The sequence below is a fragment of the Cottoperca gobio genome, chromosome 16 (genome assembly GCF_900634415.1).
Source record: "Cottoperca gobio chromosome 16, fCotGob3.1, whole genome shotgun sequence".
Taxonomy (NCBI): domain Eukaryota; kingdom Metazoa; phylum Chordata; class Actinopteri; order Perciformes; family Bovichtidae; genus Cottoperca; species Cottoperca gobio.
The window spans coordinates 25515402-25538539 of record NC_041370.1 but is presented as its reverse complement, the minus strand read 5'-3'; the positions used below and the strand labels follow the sequence as shown (position 1 = coordinate 25538539).

The 23138-nt window shown below is 40.9% G+C and overlaps 1 protein-coding gene across 4 annotated transcripts in view; it reads right to left on the bottom strand.

The window, feature by feature from the left end:
- Positions 1-23138, bottom strand: part of tsnare1 (T-SNARE Domain Containing 1) — a 183013-nt gene that overhangs the window by 14858 nt on the left and 145017 nt on the right. Inside the window, exon 12 of one of the 4 annotated variants that reach the window (XM_029451828.1) lies at positions 5332-5892. The exons of the other annotated variants lie outside the window; for them this stretch is intronic. The gene's annotated coding sequence lies outside the window, so the exon portion shown is untranslated. Of the gene's footprint in view, positions 1-5331; positions 5893-23138 lie in introns of those variants that run through there. 4 annotated transcript variants of the gene reach the window in all.

The following is a 23138-nucleotide window of genomic DNA, read 5'->3' as shown; positions in this document are numbered from 1 at the left end:
TGTGTGGTTACCTGCCCCGCCCTGATCAGCTTCACCTAACCCTAATCACCTTTCCTCCCTTGTGTATTTCGTATGTGCTCCCTCCTTTGTCTGTGTCAGTTCATCTTGTCTGTTCAGTAAGTGTCCCAGCTGTGTCCTAGATCTTGTTACCTTGCTTTTGTGTTCAGTCGAGTTTGTTTTGTTGCTCTGTTCTGTCACTTTTTTTTGCCTTTTAAAGTAAAGACTATTACTTAAACCTTTTATATGTATGTTATTTTATATGTATATATGTCGTGCTTTTGGATCCATTTCCTGCTGGTGCCAGAATAACATAGTAAGGATCTTTAAATATTTTGAATACTTTTGTATAGAGCTTTCTCTTTAATATTTGAGAAATGATAGCAATGATAGTATTGTGCCTTCCATTTTATGCAAACTCTGTTCCATTGTAGCAATACTGTATCATTAGACACACGTCAGATATGGTTTATCTTGTCTGTTCAACAGTAAAATGTCATCTTTGTGATACAGATTGCACCCATCAAAATAAAACATGTACATGAATAAGAATGGCACATACAAGTAAATTTCATGTATTTTTTTCCCATGGCCAAATGTCTGTGCATTTCTTTACATGTCTACGAAGAATGGAAGATCACCTAAAGGCTGCATGGAAAATTATCTTCCTCTTCAGAGGTCATTCTGTGTGAGGAAAATCTTTTCCATTTTAGAGCACAATGCTCAAAACTAAATTGACGGATAAAGCCTTCTTTAAAGGTTCAATGTGTAAGATCTGCCAAAATTTAAACTTAATACAATGAACTAACATTATCAACAGAGTGTGAAGAGGTAACAGTGTTGACGTTATGTCAAAGACGTCTCTGTGTTGTATTGCAGAGATATCTACTGAAGTTAGCATGCTAACAGCTAGCTGCGCTCTGTCCAGTCTGTAATACCACTTGTTCCTCTAGAGGTGATAGTGAGTCACTGTAGCTCCAGTCTGCCTCAGTCCACAGGGAGAAGAAGTACAGCTCCCTGACTCAGCAGACTCAGGGTCAACATCACATCCATGATCCTGCACGTTTTGATAGTTTGTTTTGATTAAATCCAAAGTGGCAGAAACGTTGAAAGATCTCACACCCTCGCCTCATCCGCAGGCTGCTGGGAGACACACTGGTCTTTTGTTACCAGTCAGCAGATATCACTAATTTAGCTGACTCGCCGCATGATCATCCAAACTTTCTGTTGCTGCTGTTACACAAATTAAACCCAGAACTCCATCAGCTCCCTGTGACTCCAGGTGCTGAGATATTTGCTGGTCAAATTCAAGCTGAATTGATGAAAAGATGAAACAAAAACATACAAACTCTCAAATCATAACGTTACACGGACCATACAGCTCCCAGTGTGACAGTAACACACATATCTGAGATCCATGTGAAGACTAGAAGATAGCAGAGATATTTAGAAACTCTTAGAGTCTCAGGCTTACACAGGAGTAAACATACACAGTAAATATATCAACACTAGAAGATAGAGATATATAACTAGAATACAATATACAATATAAAGAATACACTAGAATACTCTATAACTTAAAATACAATAAATATGACAAACTACTACAACTAAAATATAAACTGGTTAACATATTTTTTTTAAATAACTGATGCTTTTGATGATTGAAGAATTTAGATTGTATGGAGCCAGTAGTAGAGGTGAAATGTATTTGGAGCAGGTGGCTCGGAACTACACATTGAACCTTTGAATACACATTGACTTTTAAAGGTCTGCATCGTGTTGGCTGGATCTGAGAGACAGGCTGCAACTAACTCCATCAGACCGGTTTTTAAGGACGTTCAAGTGCAGTTTACAATGACTATCATATTTAAACCAGATTAACCTTGGTTGAACATTACTAAGTAACTGGTAAAATGGGTCAAATCATTATGGCGCAATGTCTTCTGTGAAAACGAATGGTATTTGTCCAAAACCTTTTTTACTCTTTGTTTTAGTCATATTAGAAAAGGAGGTTATGACTTTAATTCTAGTTTATACGAAATTGTACAACAATAAACCTATGCGTTCGATTCCATCAGTTGTAATGGATATCAATACATGAGGTAATCTTTTCCCCATGCAATATACACTGGAGTAAATGTGAGGCCATACCTCTTAACTGTATTACTTTTTTAAACTAAATTGGTTAATACACCATTCATATGGGAATTAAATATAAATGTAATACTTGTAACGACCTTATGAAAAAAAGGGAAAGAGAAGGAGAGACCCTGCCCGGAGGAAGCCCGCGGCCCCCGTCTGGAGCCAGGCCCAGAGGGAGGGCCTGACAGCGAGCGCCATGGAGCCCGGTCGGGCACAGCCCCAAGAAGCTACGTGGTGCCTCCCATCCATCCATCCTGTGGGCCCACCACTCACAGGAAGAACCGCTGGGGTCGGGTGCGCTGTCACACGGGTGGCAGTGATGGTCAGGGACCTTGACGGACCAGACCCGGGCAGCAGAGGCTGGCTCTGGGGACGTGGAACGTCACTTCTCTGTGGGGGAAGGAGTCGGAACTAGTGTGGGAGGTGGAGCGCTACCAGTTGGATCTGGTGGGGCTTACCTCTACAGTCTTGGCTCTGGAACCGTACTCCTGGATAGGGGTTGGATTTTATTCTTCTCCGGAGTTGCCCAAGGTGTGAGGCGTCGGGATACTCACAAGCCCCCGGCCGAGCGCAGCTACGTTGGAGTTCACCCCGGTGGACGAGAGGGTCGCCTCCCTATGCCTTCGGGTAATGGGGATAAAACTCTGACTGTTGTTTGTGCCTATGCCCCAAACCGCAGTTCGGAGTATTCGGCCTTCTTGGAGACCCTAAATGGAGCCCTGCAGGGGGCTCCAGCATTGAACCTGAGTGGGCGATGTTCAAAACCTCTATTGCTGAAGCTGCGGTGAGGATTTGTTATCTCAAGGGGTGGTAACCCTAGAACACCATGGTGGACCTCGGTGGTCAGGGAAGCCGTTCGACTGAAGAAGGAGTCCTTCCGGGTTATGTTATCCGGGAGGGCTCTGAAAACAGTTGCAGGGTACCGACGAACTCGAAGGGTGGCAGCCTCTGCCGTGGCAGAGGCAAAGCAGCGGGTGTGGGAGAAGTTCAGAGAAGCTATGGAGAAGGATTTTCGGTCGGCACCAAGGTGCTTCTTGAAAACCGTCCGCAACCTCAGAAGGGGGAAGTGGGGAACCATCCAAGCTGTGTACAGCAAGGGTGGGACCCTGCTGACTTCGACTGAGAAGGTGGAAGGACCACTTTGAGGAACTCCTGAATCCGACTAACACGCCCTCTATGGTAGAAGCAGAGCTGGAAGCTGATGGGGGACCGTCGTCAATTTCCCTGTTTGAAGTCACTGAGGTAGTCAAACAACTCCACAGTGGCAAAGCCGCAGGGGTTGATGAGATCCGTCCAGAAATGCTGAAGGCTTTGGGTGTTGAGGGGCTGTCTTGGTTGACATGCCTCGTCAACATTGCGTGGAAGTCTGGGACAGTGCCTAGGGGGTGGCAGACCGGGGTGGTGGTTCCCCTATTCAAAAAGGGGGACCAGAGAGTGTGTGCCAACTACAGGGGTATCACACTTCTCAGCCTCCCCGGTAAAGTCTACTCCAAGGTGCTGGAAAGGAGGGTTCGGCCGATAGTCAAACCTCTGATTGAAGAGGAACAATGCGGATTCCGTCCTGGTTGTGGAATAACAGACCAACTCTTCACTCTCGCAAGGATCCTGGAGGGGGCCTGGGAGTACGCCCAACCAGTCTACATGTGTTTTGTGGATCTGGAGAAGGCGTATGACCGGGTCCCCCGGGTGATACTGTGGGAGGTGCTGTGGGAGTATGGGGTCACTTCTGAGGGCCATCCAATCCCTGTACACCCAAAGCGAGAGTTGTGTCCGGATACTCGGCAGTAAGTCGGACTCGTTCCCAGTTAATGTTGGCCTCTGCCAGTGCTGCGCTTTATCACCAATCACCAATTTTCATGGCCAGGATATCGAGGCGTAGTCGTGGAGGAAAGGGGTGGCAGTTTGGTGGCCTGAGGATGTCATCGCTGCTCTTTGCAGATGATGTGGTCCTGATGGCGTCATCGGTCTGTGACTTTCAGCAGTCACTGGATCGGTTCGCAGCCGAGTGTGAAGTGGTTGGGATGAGGATCAGCACCTCAAAATCAGAGGCCATGGCTCTCAGCAGGAAACCGGTGGATTGCCTACTCCGGTTAGGGAATGAGCCCTTACCCCAAGTGAAGGAGTTCAAGTACCTCAGGGTCTTGTTTGCGAGTGAGGGCACAATGGAGCGAGAGATTGGCCGGAGAATCGGAGCAGTGGGGGCAGTATTACATTCGCTTTACCGCACCGTTTTGACTAAAAGAGTGCTGAGCCAGAAGGCAAAGCTCTCGATCTTCCGGGCGATCTTCGTTCCTAACCTCACCTATGGTCATGAAGGCTGGGTCATGATCGAAAGAATGAGATCATGGGTACAAGCGGCCGAAATGGGTTTTCTCAGACGGGTGGCTGGTGTCTCCCTTAGAGATAGGGTGAGAAGTTCAGCCATCCGTTAGAGACTCGGAGTAGAGCCGCTGCTCTTTTGCGTTGAAAGGAGCCAGTTGAGGTGGTTCGGGCATCTAGTAAGGATGCCATCTGGCCGCCTCCCTAGGGAGGTGTTCCAGGCACGTCCAGCTGGGAAGAGACCCCGGGGAAGACCCAGGACTCGGTGGAGAGATTATATCTCCTCACTGGCCTGGGAACGCCTCGGGATCCCCCAGCTCCAACTGGGGGATCCCGAGGAGAAGGGAAGTTTGGGGTTCCTTACTGGAGCTGCTGTCCCCGCGACCTGACCCCGTATAAGCGGTAGACGATGGATGGATGGATGTAATACTTGGGTATTATAATTATAGCCCCCGTTTCAAAAATATAGTATATGGACTGAAAGCTCCGGGTTTATTGAGGAATGTAAAGGATGACTTAAAGAGATGGTCCTATGTGCCAATTTCTCTGTAGGGGATGAATATGAATGAATATTCTCCCAAGATTGTCATTCATCATGTCATCTCTACACATTTTCGCAGTTTCAAGCTGGTTTGACGCATTCAAATCTTTGTTCTCATCCTTTTTATGGTATAACAAAAAACTTAAAGTAAATCTAAAGAAACATGCAATGCCGAGACATAAGGGAGGCCTTGCTGTGCCAGACTTTTACCAATATTATCTATCTATATAACACCAGATATCCTATCGCTTTGGGTTATGCTAAATCTGATTTAATAGGCCGTTGGGAATGACTGTAGGGACAAATTATTTCTAATCTCAACAACAAAGTATTATCATCATCAACTTTATTGTCAGATTCAAATTCCATTTGAAAACATACTACTGAAACAACAATACATCAATTAAATTACAAACATTGCCACTTTTTTTTTATAAAAGACAGTTATCCCAATGTTTCCACAGGGGTGACTGGTATTGTACAATACTAACCCGAGGATCGGACAGCAGCATTATAACGGTGTTCTGAGAAACATTCAGTCGACGGATAAATGTATACCTCACATTTCTCAATAGAGCCTGCAAAAACTTCTCCATTACAAAATAACTGACTTGCACTACACCGCCGAGGTTCATACATTCATTTTAGGCAACCCAGGGCTTATACATGCTCACTTTTTTAAACTTGGCCCACAAGCATGCAGTACAGAGAGGAGTGCAATGTGCTCTAAAGAAACTTATCTTGACATGTTCTGAACACATGCTAGTTTGAGCATATAATATACAGCACTGCCCATACATGTCAGCGTCATCAGACTTTTGATCTGTAATGAAGTGCCCCAGGCATCTCAGAGTCACCTCTCTCTTCTTCACCACAGAGACACATGGGTCCTAGAATGAACAAGACAAAATATTAAATGATATCTGCAAACCTAAAATCTGTATTACCTCTTTAATAATGTCTTGGCTTATGTGTTTGAAAATATAACCAGTTAAGAGAGGAAAACCATTTGGATATACTTTGTTTGAAGGACCAGTTTATAGGATTCAGGGTGATCTTTTGGCAGAAATGGAATAAAATATTCATAACTATGTTTTTATTAGTGTGAATTGTTGTGTTTTTGTCTTCGAATGTGCCCTTCATATCTACATGAGGAGTCCACCATGATGCACCACCATATTTCTACAGTAGCTCAGAACAGACAGACCAACACTGGCTCCACATTTAACCTCTTAAGGGGTGGGGGAATTTACCAGAAAATACCTACAAACGACATTTGCACCACATGCATGATTTTGGTCTCATTCAAAAGATAACTCTCTTATTGTTCTTATTAACATTTGTAAAAATCAAACCATGGTTGTCACATGTCTAAAGCTTCAACAGTTCATTGGCTACATGGTACGTGAGTCAACAGAAGACTGGGCTGCTGCTGGCTCCGTCTGTAAACAAAAGAAGAGGGCTGGCACTTCCTTATCAAGTTGACACTCATTGGCTATTGAAGGTTTTCGATAAGGCATGGAAGCTCCTATTGGCTCAAATTAAGTGTCAATCGAAAGGTCAGAGTTCAGCATCCGGTTAGCAAATATCAAAATAGCGCAAATTGCTTGATACATGCTGTTTTTACTGTGTTTGATCGCAAAATTAAACCTCAAAGATGTCAAAGATTGCAACAGCTGTTTATGGGCTTCTATCAATGTGACACATCGTCACATCGTCAAGATGGATATATTTTTTACTGGAAACGATCTTTGGACCTCTACAATGACACAGTAAGTGCTTTTTTTTTCGGATTATTACTGACAATGATGAGACTTCATAGGTGAGTTGGCTGGAATTGTTATGGGTTTGATTGTGAGTTTGCTTGCTTGTGTGAGATGCCTACTGTACTTGCTGTTGTGATTTTGATCTCAAAACCGTTTTGCTCACTAAATAGACGAGACTCTAAGCTTTCTAACAGTATGTGGTATTGCGTAACAACTCCATCATGGCGGACTGTAAACAAACAAAGGGCAAGATAAAACCTCTGTGAGAATGCAAATGATCAATATATTATATAAATATAATATTATATTTATACGAGTTGCCTGTTTGATACATACTGTTAATATTATGCAATTGATTAAATAGTTAATATTATATTTATACGAGGTTGGGTTAGTATGTGATCAGATCAGCCCGCCGGAAAAAACTACTTTAAATCAGATCAGCCCGCCGGAAAAAACTACTTTAAAATATCGCTTTTTGTTGGGACTCTAGTGGAACATAATTTACATGACTATCCATCTGTCATTGAAAACATTAAAATGAGTATGGTTACCTTCTGCCTGTTTGATACATACTGTTAATATTATAATTTATACAGAAACGTGTATTGCAATAACGTCTGATACATCTACTGAAGTCTGACACACTTGAAGGCTTACCTGCTGTGAACCCGAAGGACACAGCAGGGGAGGTGTCTTCAGATCAGATCAGGTTTGATGATCTTCTAAAGAACTAATGCAATTGATTAAATAGTTAAATAATGAAAATATTATGTTAAAAGTGTCTGTATCTATATAGTATTTATAGTATAGTGTCAACATTTTTATTTAAAAAGTATTACACGAGGTTGGGTTAGTATGTGAATATCAGGTTAGCTAAAAGCATACAGACAAATACACAAAACAAATAATTAATACAATTTTGCACTGGACGTTTTTCATGAAAACCAAGGTTTTATATATCTCTGCGCAACAATGTCAATGTTCACATGTTTTAAGAATGTGAAAGTAAGAAGTTACAATGATTGAATCCCATTGTGTTTCTGATGTCATCGTTACATGTGTAAAACCAGGGAATGTTATGCAATATCAAGCTGATAAAACAATGTTGAAACTTTTTTATCTAATGATAATTGCAATATTTTGATTTGGTTATTCACAGTTACTATACACTCTAAACATGATTGTAAACATGTGTAAACTATATACAAGCTTTCAAGTAACACATCATAATTTTACATCCATAATATACACAGTATAGCAGTGGTCCCCAACCACCGGTCCGCGGACCAGTACCGGGCCGCACAGAAAGATTGAATAAAAAAATATTTGATTTTGAAAGGTTTTATTTTGAAAAATCACCGGATACGCGTCTGTGCGTCTGTGTCTCTTGACACATGTCAAGACGCTCGTCTTTCACGTGATACTTTACTTAAAAAAAAGAAGCCCACAAGCAACAATGAGTGGAAAACAAACGTCTTTAAAGAGCTTTTTTGGAAAAGGGAAAAGACCCAATGAGGAGACATTTAAAAGACAACATCAGGAGTCCACCTGTAGCGATAAACACCTCAATACTTGGATGTCTAGCAACTTTTTGATGTTAAACACAGACAAAACTGAAGTTATTATACTTGGCCCTAAATGCCTCCGAAACGCATTTTCTAATGACATAGAAGCTCTGGATGGCATTAACTTAGCCTCCAGCACCACTGTAAGGAATCTTGGCGTCATCTTTGATCAAGATCTGTCGTTTAACTCCCACATAAAACAAATCTCAAGGACTGCCTTCTTTCATCTACGTAACATTGCAAAAATAAGACACATCCTGTCTCAAAATGATGCAGAAAAACTAGTCCATGCATTTGTTACTTCAAGGCTGGATTACTGCAACTCATTGTTATCAGGTTGTCCCAAAAAGTCGCTTAAGACTCTTCAGTTGATCCAAAATGCAGCGGCACGTGTATTGACTAGAACAAGGAAACGGGATCATATTACTCCTGTATTAGCTGCTCTGCGCTGGCTCCCGGTAAAATACAGAATAGAATTCAAAATCCTTCTCCTGACTTACAAATCAATTAATGGTCAGGCTCCAGCATATCTTAAAGATCTCATAGTACCTTATAAACCAACTAGAGCATTACGCTCCCAGACTGCAGGGTTACTTGTGGTTCCTAGAGTCTCTAAGAGTACAATGGGAGCCAGAGCCTTCAGCTATCAAGCTCCTCTCCAGTGGAACCAGCTTCCAGTTTGTGTTCGGGAGGCAGACATACTCTCCACATTTAAGAGTAGGCTAAATACTTTCCTTTTTGATAAAGCTTATAGTTAGGGCTGGCTCAGGTTTGCCCTGGATCAGCCCCTAGTTATGCTGCTATAGGCTTAGACTGCCGGGGGACACCTCCCTGCTCTCTTCCTTCTCTTCCTCTCTCCTCCCCTCCCTTTCTCTTCTTCTCCCTCTCTATCTGTATGCATTTATGTAAATGTATGTTACTAACTCACCATCCGGGTATCATCCCCGGAGTGTCTGTCTCTCATGTGGCAGGTTGCCACTGATAAAGTTTACGTCAGGATCATGAATCGTGACAGCGCCTGCTGACCTGGTCCTGCTGGACACCGGGAAGCCTTATTGACATTTTCCTGGATTCATCCATACTTTCTATTTCTTTTTTTTTCCAATACAACATAATTTCTGTCAAATGTTGTATTTGTACTATGTTGTTTATCCTGTACACACGACATCTATTGCACGTCTGTCCGTCCTGGGAGAGGGATCCCTCCTCAGTTGCTCTCCCTGAGGTTTCTTCCATTTTTTCCCCTTTAATTTTGGGGTTTCTTTTAGGAAGTTTTTCCTTGTGCGATGCGAGGGTCTAAGGACAGAGGATGTCGTAACCTGTACAGTCTGTAAAGCACACTGAGACAAATGTATAATTTGTGATATTGGGCTATACAAATAAATTTGATTTGATTTGAATACGTGTTTATCGCTACATGCGCAGCTCTGCATAATATACAGGCTCGCAAATGAGGCAACGAAGCCTTCATAACGCCGGTACCCGGCATTAAAAGATAAGCCCTTGGAGTTGTTTTAAAGAAAAACACATGAACAAGAAGGACATAAAGAATTACTGATGGCCACCACATCAACGCATGTGAGTGCACTGAGAGCATCATACTTAGTGACTAATCGTGTCACTAAGGCGAAGAAACCTTTTACTATTGGTGAAGAATTGATACCCCTATATTGGACCGGCTCGTTGCAGAGACACAAGCTCAGGGCTCCCACTAATTCAGCGTAATGGTGAGTTTTTTATGCACTTTCTATTTGTTTTTATGCAGGCCGTATCATTTTATATCGTCATATTTATTCCCCCCCCCCACAGTCTGTGAACATATTGTCTTACATGAAACCAGTCCGTGGCAAAAAAAAAGTTGGGGACCGCTGCTGTATAGACGTAATCGGGGTTTCGGGATTCCGGTGGAATCGCAATGCATGTTGGTGTGGCAAGCCTAGAAAAGTGAGCACCAACTCTACAAGGGCCGCCATATTGGATTTCTTCTCTATGTGTTTACATTGTATTTAGCTTATTCTTCAAGCGTGTTTACATTGTATTTGGCTAGTTTTTAGTGTGTAATCATCGCCCTTGTAGTTATGGGATTAGGACACTGAAATTGTGTGGTGAAAGGATGTTCAAACAGTGGGAGAAAGCTAAATAAATGGGCAGAATCTGCAAAAATTGCGACTGCAAGCCCCCGTTCGAACTATTTCCATTTCCAACAGCACTAAAGAACAATGATAGAAGGCTAGCATGGACCAAAGCTGTCAAGAGACAGGATTACAATGGGAAGTCTTGGGAGCCCAAGAAATCTTGGCGGATTTGCAGTGAGCATTTCATGCAAGGAAAACCAACAAATGAATTCCCTGATCCTGAACTCGACCTGGGGTATGTAGTCTATAGTCGATTTATATATTGACAAATGTACTTTCTATATATTGAGTTATATAATAATTAACAAACACAAGTTAGGTATATATTTATAATAGCTTACCCTGCAACACAACTGCAATAAGCACTTATGATATCGCCAGTTTTCTTGACTGCGCAGATCCATGCCGAATGTGGCGTATGGGAAATTTTCATTGAATGAGTACATTTTGCTTTCAAAAAGCAATACTCAGAATCTGCGAGAGGATTGAAAGATATTTGTTTCAACCAGCCAGAGTCAAACAGTCTAAATGCTTTGCCTTCTTTGTATTCTTTCAAAGTTCGTTTATGAAACTCGACATCGTTCCCTGGGTGGTCAGACATTAAAAATAATGTTATATCGCTGAGGTATATCGGCGGCCAAGAAGTCATGCTGTTGTTTTCATTGACCCAGCCATCCTGCAATGTCAAGGGATCAGGCACTGAAACGCCACTCGGCATAACCAAAAGCTTAGTTATTTCTTTTTCTGTGATTGAAATTATTTTGTTAGCTGTTGGTTGCTCCTCAATGCCCATCTCTGATGCAGCAAACACCCTGGCAATAAGCTCGAGTTTTGTTCCTGAAACCTTTAAATTCCGCTTGCGTCAAAATACTTTCAAAGCTTCGACTTTCCACATCTGAACCTCATCATAAGAAAGGAGTTCAGAACTCATTGAAGAGTAGTAGGTTTGTTTACAACACGTTTGAAGAATAAGCTAAATACAATGTGAACACGTAGAGAAGAAATCCAATATGACGGCCCATGTAGAGTTGGTGCTCACTATTCTAGGCTTGCCACACCAGCATGCATTGCGATTCCACCGGAAGCCCGAAACTTCGATTCCGTCTATAGAGTCTGACATCAGGGTGAAGGGGACACTGGTAGACCAGCGGTTGAAAAGTGGCACATATCGAGAATGTAGGCAATTATAAATTAAAGAATTGACCTTGTATGTAAAAATGTGTAACTTCTAATAGCAATTGCTACCACTATTAACAATTAACTAGTGGCATGCCCGTTCGGAACGATGAAATACACACAGCGTCAGTATTAATGTAAAAAAGTGTATTTGTTGCCTACTTTGACATTACAACTGCGTTAATAAATCAGAGAATGGTTTTAAAGGAGGTGTTTTGCTGCAACATGCTCAACTTAGTCCGAGCCACGAAGCCCTGCTGTTGCTGCTGCACAAATGTGCCGGACCGACGTTTAGATGGCACAGGGGAGAAGTTTGCCTCAGAGCTCTCTGACAGAAAAGCCATCCTAACACTAACTCTAACCTCTTTCATTGACAAACCCTGTGGACAGTAAGCACTGGAGGCACACTTTCCCTAAAGCCTTAGAGTGCACACAGTGGGAAGTGGGAACGTTAAGAGCAGTAATGCCAACACATAATGTTGAATAAGCCATTGGTAAATGAACAAATACAATGCTATACGTATTTGTCTTGTCCGTACACATCTGTAACGGAGGACCAGAAGGCTTGGACCTTTAGACATAAGCGTTTTCATAAAGTTTTGCAAAACCAATTCATCATAAAGTATAATAATAGCAACTTATATATCAGATTAGATTTGAAACCGGGCCGCTGCATACTGCATGCCCACTCTACAGGGTGAGCTACCAGGGTGCCCTTAAGGAGTGCAACCATTCTAATTCGACATTCTCAACATTGAAATAACAACTGATTGCCATTAGTGGAAAAATAAATCAACTCTTCTCTCACTTAGCTTTGACAATAGAGGTAAATATCACATTAAGCTAAAAACAGACCACTAACTTATATTGAGATTGTGCATATAACACCAGCATGAGATCCAGCGCCTTTAACACCATCCAGCCCCTACTCGTGAGAGATAAGCTAACAGAGATGAGGGTGGACTCACATCTGGTGAGATGGATCACAGACTACCTCACAGAGAGACCACAGTACGTCAGGCTGAAAGGCGGCACGTCCGACACTGTGGTCAGCAGCACTGGAGCGCCACAGGGGACGGTACTCTCTGCTGTCTTGTTCACCATCTACACTTCTGACTTCCAGCACAACTCTGAGCTCTGCCACATGCAGAAATACTCAGATGACACTGTGATCGTTGGCTGTGTCAGGAATGGACAAGAGGGGGAGTACAGGAGTCTGGTGGAGGACTTTGTGAGGTGGTCCAAGTCGAACCATCTGCAGCTGAACACCTCCAAGACCAAGGAGATGGTGGTGGATTTCCGAAAGATCAGGCCACACCTGCAACCTGTGTCCATCGAGGGGGTTGACGTGGAGGTGGTCAGATCCTACAAATAGCTGGGCCTGCAGCTGGACGACAAGCTGGACTGGACGGCAAATATGGACACTCTTCATAAGAAAGGGCAGAGTCGTCTGTACTTCCTGAGAAGGCTGGGGTCCTTCAAAATCTGCAAAAAACTACTGTTGATGTTCTACCAGTCTGTGGTGGCCAGCACTCTCTTCTATGCTGTGGTGTGTTGGGGAGGAGGCAGCAAGAAGAGGGATGCTGGGCGGCTGGACAGACTGGTGAGCAGGGCTGGCTCTGTAGTGGGCACAGAGCTGGACTCCCTGGTGACAGTAGCAGAGAGAAGGACCCTTGATAAACTGTCATCCATCCTGGACAATGCCCACCACCCTCTGCACAGCACATTCACCCTTCAGAGGAGCATGTTCAGCGGCAGACTGCTGTCCCTGTCCTGCTCCACAGACAGGCTCAAGAACTCTTTTGTCCCCCTGGCCATAAGACTGTACAACTCCTCCTGGTGATGGCCGGGGGATTCAGATACAATTCAGAATCAATTCAATTTCAAATCACAACAGCCTGCACTTTTACTTTCACTTTGTATTTATAACAGTTTATTGTATTTCTAACATTTGTCACTTTATCACTTAATTTGACTTTTTATTTTATTTTAAGTCTTATTTGAAATGTACAATTGTTATGGCGGAAGGGGGGGGGTAGATGGGTAATTGTTGTATGTCATGTTTTAAGCTACTGGATGCCTGAATTTCCCTCGGGATAAATAAAGTATCTATCTATCTATTGTTTCTATACGATTTGCAGTCAATGGTAGTGAATACAACAGTTCTATTTGGTTTGGTTTATTTTAAGGAAAGCATTTTGTGCCAATTGCTCTATTGCGCCAGCCTCTAGTAGTTCACCTGTGACAGTAAATATCCTCTCTGACAAGGCTTGAGAAGCTGTCATAGCCAAAAGGTCTAAAGTTTAAGGTTTTATCCTGTGATAAAAAGTGTCACTCCGTTCCTTTGTCACCATCAGCGCTGGGTTGTGAAAGCTCTTTCTTATACTTTCTGATCTGCTGCGTCATGCTGGTTGTGGAGGTCCTCTGTCAATGCCTTGTGCATATGCAGTACTTTGAAATAAATCTAAAGGACTGGCTGCTTCGGTGAGGATGGTATTCTAGTTTCTCAATATTCTCCTCTTCCGCATCATCTTCAGACTGATCCTCATGTTGTGTGTGTGGCAAAGTGGATTTGGCCACATACACCTCTACATGTTTCAGCAGATCCTGAATATTGTCATAAGTCACACCAACAACACAGTATGTTTGACAAAGCGGGCAGCTGCTGCAAGTGGTAAGAACCTTTCATCGGTATGATCCAAGAGCCAAGTAAAACACTGGTTCACACTTCCTTTCATTTTCTGTGCAAAAGTGTCACGGTCACAGGAGCTAGTGTTGTGTTCAAGGTCAGCAAGGTAGGCTGAGCAGATCAAAGAGTGCCGAGACTACCATGGACATGGACACCCTGTCGCTTTATTAAATGTACTGGTTACTCCCATCCCTTCATGGTAAATCCTTTATTTTAAGACATTGTCAATCATAAGAATGGTTAAGGTTCAGCCTTTATGTTTCATTAGAAAAACATAACAAATCAGGTCTAGTCAAAGTCTGATGTCAAAACTGAAAAAAAAAAGATCTTACTTCTGACCAGTTTCAGTCACATTTTCCTCTCCTGCCTTCTGGGTAGCCCTTTATTTTTAATACAGAGTGGAGTCTAAAACTTAAGACATCCACTAAAGTTGAGGCTTTATATTTTGTTACAAAAACATAATAACAAAGCATGTTTCAAGAGTCTGGCTTCTTCACTAAGTAGCCTGTTTAATAGCCCCTTTACAGTATGAAACCCGGCCTGGTACTGCAAGACATTCCCACTATGGAGGAGTGTGAAAAACAAAACGTGTGAAGGGGGTCATTAAAATCCCTGCTCCAGCCAGCAAGAGTGTTACTGAGCATGATATGTAACACACAGTCACCAACAGGTGTAACCATGCCGAAGTCCACTGTGTCTGCACACTCACACACGCTGACGTTTCAATACAAAATGTACTTAAATGAACGTGTTATACTGCGCCAACATACTGTATTTTAATAATAGCAAGCTCTGTGTTAACATGTTGAGTTTTAACTGAACCCCCCTTTCCTCCCCCTAAACCTCACGCATTACAGATTACATTACAGTTCATTTAGCTTACAAAAGTGCAAACAATCATGAGGATACAACTCCGAACAGCAAGAATCTTGCAGGTACATTATCTTCAAATAAGCCAAACAAATGTAAGTGCAGTATACAGAAACAATAGAATACAAATTCAATCATTAGCTTTAAATAAGCCGGCTAACGGTACGATCAAGACAGAAGGGAGGTGGGACTCAATTGCACGATATAGAGGCAGATAAATGTAGAATGGAAATAGTATTTACTGAAACTTTGCAGTTGCTATGGTACACGCATAGACAGTTGATCATACAAAGTATAAAGGGGCAATCCAGGAGGAGAGTCGGGTCACGGAAACAGGTTTGGTACACGGGTAGATACTCAGCGTAACAACACAGCAGACAAGGATCAGGCAAAGACAGAATCGAGTCACGGAAACAAGGTCGAGGAAGCCGGGGAATCAAACACTTGGGAAACAGGAAGACGGGACTAATGCTGGAACTCTTGACATCAAAGTACGAAGACGAACTGGCAACCAAAGACAAACAAAACACAGACTATATACACCAAGGAGTGAGAGGGAACAACGAGACACAGGTGAGGACACTAACGAACAGATTGGGAACACCTGAGGGTAGGAAGTGAAAACAACAGAGAACAGGTAACTAACAAAATAAAACAGGAAGTCCAAACATATCATAAAATATTTAGCGAACAGGCCGAGACCTAATTCCGACCAATTTAGTGCAACCTGTTTATTTGTTCATTGTATCCATCCATTTGCTGTGCATAAACGTAAATATATGCATATATAATAAACTACATAGACATACTGGTCATAATAATAGAGTTTGCCATCTATGTTCTTGATTGATTAATTTAACATCTCAATTCATCAGGTTTTGAGCTGCTTGCATTGCTGTAGACTCATTGTACTCTTACGCCAAAACTAAACCCGTAGTCCAGTTCATTTTTGACAGTTTGGTGGGCCAATCCTAACGACTTTATCCTTTTCCTGATCATATCTTTTACTACACCTTTAACTATCAACAGCAAGCCTGTGGTATTTTTCTTGAATGGTGCGTACCATTGACCAATATGACCAGTGTCATCTTTTTTGCCGAGCCAGTCAGTGTATAAGAGTAGAAATCACTCAAAATGCTTCAAACAACAACACCCCTCCAATATGTCACTCTGAGCTGTCCCAGTCCCATGGCACTTCTCATATGATGTGATCCAGCATTAAGCCCTCCACCGGAGGATGACACTCATTTCACCTGTTAAGGTAATCAGGCAGCTTTAGGAAATCTCAGATCTTCTGGTAAGCTGTCAGCAGTGCATCCTGGGAGCTGAGCAGACACACAGGCAGTGGAGTGTTTGCTTGTATTTTGCAGTGGAGGGAAGGGTGGCATTTTGATTTGATTGGGGATTAAAGGTCATGAAGAAGTATTTAAACGCTCCTGCTCAACTTTGGGCTAATCATTCATCCTCAGCTGTGAGTTGGAGGAGTCGGCAGCGCTCTCAGATCACCGTTGTCACAGTGTGTTGTCTCCCACTTTGCGGTGACAGAGCCTTACCCACCCAGCCAGTAATCCCCTGCAGCAAAGTTTGGAGTAAGCTGACGGCATGGAAAAAGATAAATAAGGATTTTCATTTTTTACCCTGTAATGAAAAATTGCATAGCACTCTCTTCTCGCTACATATACCTCCAATACAGTTTCAGATATTCCCTTACTGTAATTTACCGTTATGCACAACAACTTTCCACCTTGGGTTTTTAACAGTCCAAACAACTGAAATGTATTTAAAATACATATTTCTAGCAGTTAGACAAAGCATACAGACATGTAACATCTAAGCTTCCCAGCTATTCCACCAGTGCCAGGCTGAGTAAGTAACACATTTAAACGCACAAGAAACTTCTCCCACTTAGAGAAGAGAGATTGAGGACGTCAGTGACAAATGTCTTGCATTAACTTTGTTGTTTATTTTTCCCCCGGAAGACGTGAAATAACCCTATTAAATCAAGTAGTCACTTGGCCATTAATCTCAATGCAGCTGACTAGTCCCTCAAAGCTAATGGGGTTTAGAATTTGCATGAGGCGAGTTTACCCACAAAGCTTCGCCTAAGAGGATTGCTGTTCAGACAGAGAGCTTATTGTCACACTTGTTCATAGACATGGATTAACGATAGTAGGCCCAAAGAACTCCACAAACTGTGGCAGCAACTCACAAGTTCCCCTTCACTGGCTCAGATCTCTGTTTCAGAGGGATGGAGATTCAGACAGTCTGCAGCATCCATGGCAAAATCCCTTATGTTTGTTTCATTTTACAAACACTCGTCCAGTGCCAGTTGTTAAGCATCCATCAAAATCATATCCTCAAGCATATCATGTGTGTTTAAGCTACAAAAGTAAGAGAACGCCAAACATAATGATTGTTTTAGATCCCCGTTTGAAATGATTCCAGAGGACTTACCTTTCTATTTCCCAAATATCAGTTTCTCTTTCAATATTTATTTTTTGTCATATCATCGCAGCATGGCAGCACTCCTGAATTCTCGCTCCGTGTTGTCAACTTAGCTTTTTACATGATTTGAATAAGCCTCTTTCAGTGCAAGCGTGTGTGCTGTGTTTCATAGTAACTAAAGCAGCTTTGGGGTCTAAATATAACATGTATCCACTGCATTAATTCTTTAATATTTATCAGCAGGAAAAAGGTGCTTAAAATGTGGTTTATATCCGTGTTTAAAATTCAGTAGGAAAACAGCAAAAGGTTCACAAAAGTTGACGCAGTTTGATCAACACACACACACACACACACACACACACACACACACACACACACACACAAAAAAAGCACCTTCAGGACAGCAAAATTGAATTCTTCAATATCCTTTGGGAAGAAAACCTATATCTTTATCTACCACTGTCCACATTGTGTTACTGATCCACAGTGTGAATTACAAGAGTAATCTGAGCACTGACTCTCACTTGTATGAGAACTGCTCAAGAGTGACAACAGGGTGTTATGATTCAAACCCCAGAAGTGAACAATATATTTTCCTGGCGTGTCAGGGATGTGCAGTACATCATAGTCACAGTGTAACCCACCTCTACTGTGGAGCAAAATGACAATGCAATGCAAACAGAGTTTTTAAAGGCACTAAATTGTAGCGCATTTTGTGTTCTCTATCTATCCATCCATCCATCCTCTCCGGATACTCGCTGATTTATTTTCGGGGTCACAGGGGGACCAGAGCTAATACGCAGATACTCTTGTGAGGTGACATCATTTAAAGGCAACTGATCGAGGACACCCCTGTATTATGGGCTGTAATATAATTATTAAAATCTCTTGTGGCTCATAACGGTACTTTAGAGTTTAGTCTTGTTAAACATTAATGTATTATCATTAAATGTATTGTGATATCTTTGTATGTTTACTGATAAGCACACAAGAGAGAAACTAATCTCATGTCTTTGGTATTTTGGTGCTTGTGTTCCTCCAAATTAAGACCACACATCAAAAGAAATCTGTTGTCTATTGCATATTGCTTTAATAATATTTTCATTTATTGCTTCTAGATAAAGAGACCAATGAGTTGCTTTTAACTGAACCTAGTAAGTGGTAAATAAAATGTGATCGGGCTTAAAAATGTCTTTCCGCATTTAATGCTCATTTGCTCTTCCAGCTTTAGTTGTGCACGAGGCAGTCTACCCCGTCATAATAAAATGGTAACAAACATGTTTATCTGTTCCTTTGTTTAGCATTGAGGCTGATGGGAATATCATTTAATTTTTAAGTATTTAGTCTCAAACCACAGTATTGGACAAATTAAATATTGTACTGATGATGGTGGTGTATAGAAAGTCAGTGGATCACCTCAATCATTACAATATATCCTGTAGAGAACATAAATGTGTGCACTAAATGTCATGGCGATCCTTCAAATAGTTGTGTCTATTCTTGGCACCCAATTGTATTTGTGACTCTTAAATCATCAATATTTAAAGGGATTTCCATCTGAGAAAGTGAATAGGAGAATAATCCATGTTAGCCTGATTGTTTTATGAAAAGATTGAACTAGGCGATGTGGCCAACATCTTCTATCCCAACATGGGTCATTGCATATCTCGATAACGTCTATGTGATATAACCACATGGTAAAGCCTAATTTTGTATAATCCTGTGTGAATTAAATATTTGACAAATGAAGTACTGAGCATTTTTTAGATATTACGTGCTTGTTATTATAAATGTAGGCAGTGTGATTGTGTATCACGATATATTAATGTTTAATTTCAATACAATATGATTCCATTGAAAGACGATAATTATCATATAAAATGATCGACTACTTTTCACAATTTTTTATAAAAATAATTGTTGCAATATCTTTGTGTGTTCTAAAAATAAACCGTGCCCTCCTGATTATAGCTGCTTTGTAACTGCTGCCTGAGAGGAACCACACTTCTTGCAAATCTTTAGGGTAAGAAAATGATCTAATGTATTTATCATCAGTATTTTCCTAAAAATACACTATTGGACATCAATAGGCAATAAAGCAGAGAGCTCTTTGTATCTATAATAACGGACGAGTTCTCTAATAATGAAAATCTTTAAGTGATCTTAGTGTTCCCTCTCAGAGTGTGAGGGCCCGCTGGCGGGCCCAGCAGGTGTTTTATTGCGCCTGTACATGTACATTTTTGGATTCTGAATTTTTTTTATATTTATGGAAAGCTTAGAATCTCGTCTATTTTAATATGGAGATGAAAATCACAACATCGGTACAATCAGCTCCTCAAACTAGCAAGTACACTCAAAATCAAAATCATAACTTTGAGCCCACTTACCTATAAAGCCTCATTAATATCCTCTTTTCAGCAATATTTTGAAAAAGACACTCCCAAGGCATTGCCAGAGGTCCACACGTTCGTTTCCGGTAAAAAGATATCCACTGTGAACATTGTCACATCGATAAAAGTCCATGAACAGGTGTTGCAATCTGTGAAATCAGCTGATCGATTTTTACATTGTGTGATTATAAACAGTCATAACGAATATCTCGTGTGTTCAGCGCTGTCCAGTTACTTCCTGAATGTTAGGCGGAAGCTTAGCATTAGATTGACACTTCATTTGAGCCAATCGGAGTTTCGATGGGTTTTTTACAACCTTCATGAGCCAATGAGTGTCAACTTGAACTTGAAAGTGCCCACCCACTTATTTTGTTACAGACAAAGCTCAGCGTCCTGGTGGCGTGCGCATCGTATAGGAAATGAGCACCTCTTTCGTTTGATTTAAATATATTTCCAAAATAATATTTATTATTTATTGTACAGAAGAAAATACGAAGAAAACATACAAATATTAGAAAAAAATGTCTTTATACTTCACTTACTCTGTGTGATTACTACTAACAGGGAATATGGGTATATAATAGTTATTTATAAATAAATAAAAATAATATTTATTAATAAATATTAGAATATGTACATTACATGTACATATTGCACAGTTGGTGTACACTTGGTGTACACTTGGTGTTACTCTTAGACAAACCTGTCTAATAAATTAAGGTTTTATCCCTTTTTATCTAAGATTTGGTGGTGAACTTGATAACACTTGGTACTATGTTTCTATTGTGTATTTCAGCTCGGGACTACCAGCTATACCCATCTTCAGAGATCTTTTTCAACAAAGAAATTCTGGCGGAGTGTATTTTCTTCAAATTCAGTATATTCAGACCACTATTACTCAGTGCCAGAAGCACTTGGAGTGATTCTTCACTGTTTTGCAAGAACAATAAGAGAGTTATTTTTTGAATGAGCCCAAAATCATGCAGCTGGAGCAAATGGTTGAAGAGCAGCTTTCAATTTACTTTGGGTATGTCGTTTGTAGGTATTTTCGGCCACCTTCTACCTTAATTTACATAATTTCTTTAGTATATAATTATATATATACTAACATTTTCTTTTGTGTCACCTAACTAGAGGAACAACCCTTACCTGTTGCTCGTCACTCAGTCAGTGGTCTTTGGGTGAGTAACAGTAGCTGTTAGCAACTACATTGTATAGGACATAACAGCTGTAGAAACCCACACATGTTTTTGGTAAAGGTAAGCAGATCAGCCACGTCGATCAGTGAACAACAAGGTTTCCTTTCCTTTCCACCCCGGTCTTGTGTCAGAGTCTGATCCCCTTCGAATAGTGTTTCCCTCCTGTCAGAATGGTGCGGTTCCTTCACCGCTCAGATATTAAACAAATGTAATACACAAGCAGCTCACTTGTGACAGCAGAGGCTGCAGTTCTTAATAAAAGTTGCATTTTCTCGCTTTTAAGCTTCTACTCATGTTCAAGTCCAGCTTAACCAGAAATCTACTGATATTACTCATCAGTTTAATTCTATTGTGATCAACTGAATACATTTTCAGACCTTTGATGCACTAAGCAGTTACTTTAATAACTCCCTTTGCCCCAGCCATGGCTATAATAGCTGGGTCTGGGACTGGGATGACTCAGCATTGGTGAACCTTGTAACTATCAATGAGTGAACTGTAAAATGTGATGGAATATTATTGTAACCCCTTAAAGTAGAACAGTCTTGTTTTGTCTCTTCTGTGGCTCATAGAGAAGAGGAAACCAAGCAGCAGCAACAAAATGCACAGTGCAGTTTTAGCACATGGTGCTGATATGCATATCGAGAAATCTCACGCCTCAAATGACTTTGTAAACAAGATATGAGGGCAGCACCGGTAACATAATTTGTATAAGGGAAGGAATAAGTGTCAGGAAGCAGTTATTGCGTTATTTAGAGTGCCATAAAGAGCCAGGCTATTGATTTGAGAGCAGAAGTGGCTCAGCAGTTATTTCTGTCATCGTCACCCTCATTAAACTGATGTATGACACTTCCTCTTGCTTCTGTTCTTCATTGCTCTTTCACTCACGTATTTATGCATTCTGTCTGCCTGGATGTCTGTTCAGAAAAATAAATTGTGAGGAGCACACTTGTTTCCAATAACAGACATTTAAATTGTGTTTGGATCATTGATGAAAAAAAAGTGACCACCTTTCACAATGATCCCTTTGTTAGTTTAAAAACGTGGTGTACAGTGTATTTCCCTCTATTATTGAACAGCTTGCTGTTCACACGTGAAATGACAAGACTGTGAGTCTACAGCCATGCTAGCAGCTTTGTTCCGCTGTAGAAACAATGCGTTGGCATAAATGCATAATACATTAATCAGTTATACAATGACATCAACTTGTTAGCATGCTAATTAGCATTACACACAAAGCTGAGGCTGAAAGGATTGTCATTAGTTTTGTAGGCGTTTGATTATTAAAGCGTTGGACAAAAGGTAGTTTTTAGTAGATTTTTAGATTATTTTATATTACTGGATAATTAAAATATTTGACAGCCTGATCAAAAATTTAAATGGTAGGGATCAAACTTAGGCCATTAATATATTTAACAAATACCCTTGCAATGCATCCAATAATTGACTGACCAACCCACACTGCCATCTCTTGGCTCAAGAGGAAAAATTGACATTAAAAAGTTTAAACCCAGTACGTCTCAAATGAACAGATAACACTAGACTGAATGAACACCTTTCACATTTCTAATGACTTTAGTTCCATCTGATAAAACCTGCCCACCTGATTGTCTCATGGGTTAATATTAGAGCCGCCAACATTCCATGACCCCGAGAACTCATCCGTTATTATAGATAAATATTGTGTTTGCTTCTTTACCACAAAGAAAATATATTTTCATATATTTCTTTAAATAATAAGTAAGACTTAACAAAATAACTATTTAAAATGAATTTGGTTTATTCATTTTACAATTACTTTAGTTTATTTCATTACAGATTGAAAAGTTCATATACATACATATATGTATATATATATATATATATACATATATGTATATATGTATATATGTATACAT